This window comes from Palaemon carinicauda, chromosome 11, assembly GCF_036898095.1.
Source record: "Palaemon carinicauda isolate YSFRI2023 chromosome 11, ASM3689809v2, whole genome shotgun sequence".
In the NCBI taxonomy this organism is placed as follows: Eukaryota; Metazoa; Arthropoda; class Malacostraca; order Decapoda; family Palaemonidae; genus Palaemon; species Palaemon carinicauda.
The window spans coordinates 84045132-84053120 of NC_090735.1; the positions used below are offsets into that span (position 1 = coordinate 84045132).

Here is a 7989-nt window from a genome sequence, read left to right on the forward strand (position 1 = left end):
GCGACAGATGGCTGAGGTAGAACTTCCAACCGCAGCCCTTCATAAGCCTCCGACTCAGCATCCAAGCAGGAGATTACCTCACCCTGGGATTCAGACCGGTCAAGCGCACAAGACCCGCAACGCTACCTTCCATGGCCGACACCAGTTGCCAAAGTTGTCTGGTCGAGGTTAACGTTATCGAGGAGATGGGCCTGTTGACCGCGGACCTGCTCCAGGTCTCGATGAGAATGAAGGCAGCGAAGGTGTTCTTGTCCTGCAGCGCCTGCGTCGATCTTGGTCTAATCTCCAAGGACTTCCCCACACAGGGTGAGATGTATGGTAGTGGGGCAACCACAGACAATTGTACACCGGTAAATGATACATGTGACAATGGCCTGACATCTCAATGCAATTGTTCTCGGCACACTGCACCCCATCTAGACCTACGTCTATACCCATGCCAGCCACAGAAGGTAACAGGGGGGCCACTCAACAATACCTGAAAGAACTTTATGCCTCCAGCACATTCAGCACGTGCGTCCACCATCCCCTCCTCATGATGGCAGACTCACTGATGCGCTTGATGGTCGACCCAGTTGCAAAGTCCATCGCCCTTCACACCCCCATTCCAGTAGGGTTACACTGGCAAGAAACCGTGAAAACGGGTCTGGACCAAGACGTCAAAATGGGAGTTATTGAGCCAGTGCCAGTAGGGGAGCCGCTGACATGGGGCCACAGAATAGTAGTCTGTGCCAAAGAGACGGGCAAGCTTAGGAGAACAGTAGTCCTTCAGGCCCTTAATGCTCATGCCACTCGTGAAACACACCACACCTAATCGCCCTTTCATCAGACCCGTTGTGTCCCACTGGGGAAACTAAAAACAGTGTTTGATGCCTGGAATGGGTGCCACAGTGTACCACTGCACAAGGATGACTGCCACGTGACCACCTTTATCACACCCTGGGGCAGATATCGACACTGTGTCGCCCCACAAGGCTATGCCGTGTCTGGTGATGGCTACTCAAGGCGATACGATGAGATAGTGTCCGACATCCGTGACATGACGAAATGTGTTGATGACACATTACTGTAGGCTGACACTATTGAGGAAAGCTTCTACCAGGTAGCCACCTGGCTTGACGTTTGCGTGAGAAATGGCATCATCCTCAATCCCAACAAATTGTTGTTTGGCTGTCACGAGGTAGAATTCGCCGGCTTCACCATCTCAATGGACAATGTGTGCTCGTGTGCAAAATACCTCCAGGCAATATCAGATTTCCCATGCCCGAAGAACATTACCGATGCTCGATTGAGGTTTGGCGTAGTAAACCAAGTGTCTTATACTTTCAGTATGGCTGAGCGCATGCTCCCATTCCGTGAGCTACTGAAACTAGACAAGGCATTTACATGGACCGACGATCTTGAAGGCGCATTCCAAGCATCTAAAGAGGTCATCGAGGATGAAATTACCAACGGGGTGTGTATCTTCGACAAAACCAATCCACATGCCTTACGACCGATTGGTCTAAAGAGGGCATTGTGTTCTGGCTGTTCCAGAAAAGTTGCCAATGCCCAACAACCAAGACATTCTGCTGCCGCGATGGCTGCATGGTGACCCTAGTTGGGAGTCGCTTCACGCACCCAGCCAAATCCACGTATGCTGCAATAGAGGGGGAATCCCTGGCGGTAGCCGATGCCCTTGACAAATCACGCTACTTTGTCCTTGCCTGCTCAAACCTGGTCATTGCGGTAGATCACAAGCCACTATTAAAGGTGTTGGGAAACCGATCTCTGCGTAACCTAGAGGAGAAGACACTGCACTACTACTTCCGCATCGTATAAGTGCCAGGAATGCGCAACAAAGCAGCCGACGCCATTTCACGTCATCCAAGAGGCGACACCAACCCATAAAAGCTGTATCTCCCCGACGACAATGCATCAGTCTGCGACCACTCCATACAGTCGGTCCATCACGATATCCTTGCCGGCATACGCATGCGGGACTATGACACATGCGCGATTGAAGAGTCCGCGTACCTCACAGCAATAGATTCCCTTCCCGCAGTCACCTGGGACCATATACGGGAATCTACAGGAAGCGATCCCGCCCTTCACTCGCTCACAGAGCTCATCGAACATGAGTTCCCGACGTCAAAAGATGACATGCCGCAACACCTCCGTGGGTATTACCACCTACGGAACGAGCTCCCCACCTTTGACGGTGTCACATTGTTCAAAGATCGTGTTATCATCCCCACGTGCTTGCGCCAGGGTGTCCTTTCAGCATTACACTTGGCATATTAGGGCGTTTCCATGATGACTGCTCGTGCAGAGGCATCAGTGTACTGGCCAGGCATTACCCCAGACATACAGGCAGCTAGAGATAACTAAGAGGATTGACACTGCATGGCCCCCTCCTAACCATCTGACCCCATACCCCACCCGTCTTGCCTGTTTACCCATTCCAGTCGATATGTGCCAACTACTTCACTCATAAGGGCGCTCACTACCTGGTGATTGTGGACCGATACTAAACTGGCCACTTACATCAAAGTCTACCGGTAGTGCCAAAGGACTAATTAACAACCTGCACCATGCATTCGTCACGTACGGAATTCCTGAGGAACTTGCAGCGATGGTGGGCTAGAACTCACGGCAACCGAAACACGCGGATTCTTGAGAGACTGGGGTGTCCACCATCGACTGTCGTCAGTAGCATTTCCACACAGCAATTGCAGAGCGGAAATCGGACTGAAAACTATGAAGCGCCTGATTACTAACAACACAGGGACAAATGGAGACCTGGAGACAGATGCCGTTCAGAAAACACTCCTCCCGTACAGGAACACTCCAGACCCAGTAACCAGAATCTCTGCAGCCATGCGCGTCTTTGGTCACCCGATCCGCGATCTCATCCTGGTCCTTCCTGGGAAGTACAACCCCCCACACCAAATGGCACGAAACCCTGACATCCAGGGGAGAAGTACTATGCAAGCGCAATGTTCGCATCATGGACACTTGGTCACAATACACTCGCCATCTGCCACCCATACGGGTTGGTGACCATGTTCGCATCCAAAATTAGACCGGCCCCCATCCCACCAAATGGGACAGGACTGGTATGGTTGTCGAGGTGAGGCAGTACCACCAGTACATGGTAAAGGTTGATGGCTCAGGCCAAGTATCGCTGCGCAACCGGAAATTCGTTCGAAAATTCACACCATTTATGACCCCGACAGAGCCGCACTTAATAACTGGTGGCATACCCCATCCACCACCCGCAAGCGCGGCCCTGACCAAACCGAAGGAGACTAACCGATACATACTGACACCAACGGACCTGCCCGCTGACCAACCTCAACCACTGGCTGACCAACATTACCCAATATCAGTCGATCAACCTCCCCTACACACGCCTGTAAAGCCAGCCAACCACACTCGCCAGCTTATACCCACAACGCCGACCGACCAAACTCCACTGCCCCCACCAGCAACACCAAGTCATGTCAGGCCTTCAACGCCAGCCGCTCCACCCCTGCTAGCAAATCCCATCTCACCAATTGGTCTTGCCATGGGCCAGCCATCCAAGACTGTCAAAATGCCAAAATGGCATGAAGACTATGATTTTACATCTCATGCTTAACATGTCCAATATCACAGAATGCTTGATCGACCTGATATCATATTAAACATTACCTTACCATCATCATTATAATTATTACATTGTGTAACTTGACTAAGTTGAAGAATGTTTGATCAACCTGTTATTAGATTAGATGTCGTGTTAGCATCCTCAGTACATTTATTTATCACTATGATTTACAGAACTATCAGATTATTCAGTGAACATTTTCCATTTTAAACTTAATGGCTGGTTAATTACTGTTCGAACTTAATCAGTATCTTCCTAACCAATCAAGACTTGGGAGGAGATAGAGAATGATGACTTACGAACGTCACTTGCACGTGATACTGTGAGCGATGTAGAGTGCACCCCTCGCTTGTAGCTCGTTTGTACATTATTTACATGCCAAATGCAAATGGAAATCGTTCCTATTTAATAATAAGTTCCCTTCCAAAATTCTATATATTGCTGCAACCTGTGGTTTTAGCCTTGTTGAGCAGAGATCATGGATTCAATTTCTTTCCTCTGAAACATCCTTCATGATACTAATAGGCTTACTGTGTGCTACTTTCAACTATTGTACTCGACGTAGATTATGCAAAATCTACTCAGAAAGTTTACGAAACAATAGCAAAACATTAACAGCAAACGGAAATGATAGCCAGCATTCATAAAAAAAAAACTTCATTTTAGATTTAACGTAACCTTTTAAAGTCCACTCTAGGTTTTATGGGAAACTTTAAAAATATCCTTTTAGTATGTTATTATATTGGTAGATACAAGACCTTTTTTCTCCAGTGTAACTTAAAAAAAAATCAAAATTAGTGAAATAATTTAATGCAATGAAGTGTCCCATTTGGATACCTTTGGCGAATTTAGGCAGACCATGATCATCCCATATGGGATCTTTTGGGGCATAACAGTAAACTTTTTCAAGTTTATACTAATGTTGATTCGCCCAAAAATCACATGATTATTATTGATGAATCACCTTTTTTTGTTCTAATGTGTAACAGAAGCGTAGAGATGGCTTTACAATTTAATTGATATAAGAAACACAATACACAACATAACATGAAAATAGTAAAAAGGAACACAAAATATAATAAAACATAATCATAATTGTAAAAAATAAAAACATACACACTTTTACTTACAAACCTTATGAAAGGAAGCAAAGCAATTCTTACTTTCAGAGAGGCATAGGGCCACTTTGCACTCCTCACACATCCAGCGGGATCTGTGGATGTGGCCTGCAACAGAACAGTACTTGCAGGTCGGCCTCATAGCGACATGCTTTGGCATATGTAGGGTAGTGGCATTCTGGCGTGTCTCTACACTTGGCAAGACTGCCCGTTGGCCCCTTTTTGGCAGAGAAAACTCTCTGGTGCCAAGAGAATTCCTGGTGATTTTAAAGGTTGATGTCTTGAAGTTTCTGAGCTAATTTGAGATATCCAGATGGAAGTCCTTGAGGGGCTTTAGGTTAGCATGCAAAGCCAAGTAATCCTTCTTAGACAAAGTCCAAGTATTACAAATGATCAAATGAAGGAGGTGAGCAAAGAGCCTCATGTAGTACCTCCTTGCTTTGAAGAGGGTCTTGTAGAGGTGTGTCAACATGTCACTTTTGTCAATGCCACCCATGCAGTTGTTGTACATCTGGATGACAGATGGGCAAGGAATGGGAACCTTCTTCTTGAGTGCCCTGTCATACAGTTCCAATATACCCATGGCCTTGACACCAACATCAGTGGACAAAATTGTCACAACGCTGTTGTCCTTTCATCTTGTAACAAGGATGTCATCAGAAGAGACCTAGTCCAATGTGCCCCTTTTTGTAGATTTCTTGTTCATCTCCTTCACAGACTTCAGGGGAGGATGACCAACTCTATTTTCACTGGCAGTGCCCACATACCGATATCCATACTGCGATCTCAGGTACTTTGCTTACACTATACTAGTAAAGTAGTTGTCCGCATACAAAGCTGAGTGACTGGGGTGCTTGATGGTCTTACCTAAGGCAACAACAAACCTTGAAGTCACAGATATGTCTTTCTGCTCTTTAGATAGCAGAGTATGGTGGCTCACAAAGGTTGTCTCCCCTTGGTACATAAGAATATCGTGCACAAATCCACCCACGTTGGAGTGGCAGAACCAGTTGTAGCCCAATTTGTTGAGCTTCTTGGCTACATACTGGCGAAGGTTACCAGCCCTTGTGCCTTTATAGGCGACCATCACTTCATCAATGGAGTGGATAGGAGCCTCGGGAACTTTCAGAAACTCTCTGGTTACCTTGGTGAAGGGGACTCTCACGTTGAAGAACCGATCTTGGGAGGTTGCTGCCTGGTCATTATCGTTGAAGTGAAGGGAGGATTGAATTGACTTGAAGCAGTTCCTGGACATGAAGTCGGTAACTTGAGGAATCCTGGTCTTCACTGCCCAGAAGCCGTTTATGCTAGGGAGAGGAACTAGGCCCATTTAAACGATGAGGCCAAGGAAAACCTTGAGATCCTCTTCTGACATGTGGAAGTTGCTACCTACATCTTGTCTTAAATACAGGTAAGATTAGAACACAATGTGTTCCCTCAATTCAGCTGTGAAAAACTGGGAGATATATTCATAAGGCTCCCTCAAAAAGTCCGCCTGTGGATGAATGAAGTTGGGTAGGGCCTGGATATCACTGTCGTCCTTTTTCCATTCATCAGCGCGAGGCCTCTTAGGCTCAACCTCAGCTTCCTCTTCCACAGGCATCTCCCGAGGGACAACAACACTGACCCTGCGTGCTGAAACAAGAGTAAAGTAACATTATTGAAACAGTAAATGAATCATGTGTGCTTGTGTGTGCATGCAGTGCATGCGTGTCTGCATGCGTGTGTACATGCATGTGTGCTTGTGTGTGTGCATGTGTGTGTGCAGGTGGGTCTGCATGTGTGTGCATGCAAGTGTGCTTGTGTGTGCATATATGTGTGCTTGCGTGTGTGTATGCGTGTGCATGTGTGTGGATTTCTATGTCAGTCAGAATGCAAGTAAAAAAATAAGTTTTAAAAGTACCCATTATTTAAAACCCTTCTAAAGAGCAACAAAATCTAAAGAACCCTTATAAATACAGTTTTCAAAACCAATTTTCTCTCTCTCTCTCTCTCTCTCTCTCTCTCTCTCTCTCTCTCTCTCTCTCTCTCTCTCTCTCTCTCTCTCTCAGGTAGGAGGGTCAAAGGCATCCTCTTGGGTAAGGCCTTCGTCAGGAACGTAGGTTGGGTTGCCGTCATCACTGCCAACGTCCAAAGGGCTCACGTTAGAATCACTTCCTTCAGCATTGCCAGGGGCTACCCATAGTGTATGATCCTGAGTCTCCAATGCAGCATTGCGATGCCCATTAAACATACGGGTGTGAAAATGCAAAAACAAAAACAATTTTAAATTAATGTAATGAAAAATGATGTAACTTTGTCTAATAAAACCCTATCATTCAATCCCTTGTAAGGTGATAATTTATATACACATGATCCTAACATGTCTAAATCATCTATATTATTTTTAAAAAATAATGTTAAAAATATTAAAAAATGTCTAAAACAAGCACTTAAAAAATTAGTTAGGGATCGTATTCTATTGGCTGGCTTAACCGTTACGGTTCAAAAGGTCCCATGTGGGATGAGCGTGGTCCGTCTAAACTCGACCGAAGAATCCTGCATAGGATCTATACTTTTAGCATTTGTCACTATGACACATCAGTGACACTAAAGCACTTCATATCAAAATTAAAAGGTAAGCATATCACTAGGCTCTATTATCTCACAGTCACTGCGTACAAAGGTTGGGGGGCGGGAATCCGTGGAGGTAGCTGCGACAGGTGTTGACGCTTTTCCAACCAGAGCATGACTAAGGTGACTTTCGAGTGCCGTGCAGTCTTGATGACATGTGCACGCTGCTTGTGATTGGCTGATTCGAAGAGCAGAGGAGTGTAGCTATGAGTTGCTAAAGAGTCAATTTCATACAAGCCTAAACTTGTTCACCTAGAATACCACAAAGTAGCTGTTTTAAGATCTTGCTTGGGATATTTGGTCAGTAAAGGGTTAAGTATATATAGGATTATAGAAGATCTACAGAAAATACTCAGGACATACCAAAATCTAATTAAATTTATTCAAAATTCTAATAAAGAAGTTGATGTAGAATTGACTTCACAAACTTCTATGCAGTGAGGGATAGATGACGTTACGTAGTTTTAGACTGTTACATTAAAATATTGTACACAACATAGATTATCCAAATCTACTCATAAAGTTTACAAAACAATAGCAAAACATTAACAGCAAATGAAAATGATAGCCAGCAAACATAAAATATATCTATATTTGATATTCAACATAAATATTCACAGAATTATA

The 7989-nt window shown here is 45.2% G+C and overlaps 1 pseudogene; it reads right to left on the reverse strand.

Annotated features, from left to right (window-relative positions):
- Positions 1 to 3671: 3671 nt before the first annotated feature.
- On the reverse strand, positions 3672 to 6982 carry LOC137649352 (piggyBac transposable element-derived protein 3-like; annotated as a pseudogene).
- Between the last annotated feature and the right edge of the window lie 1007 nt (positions 6983 to 7989).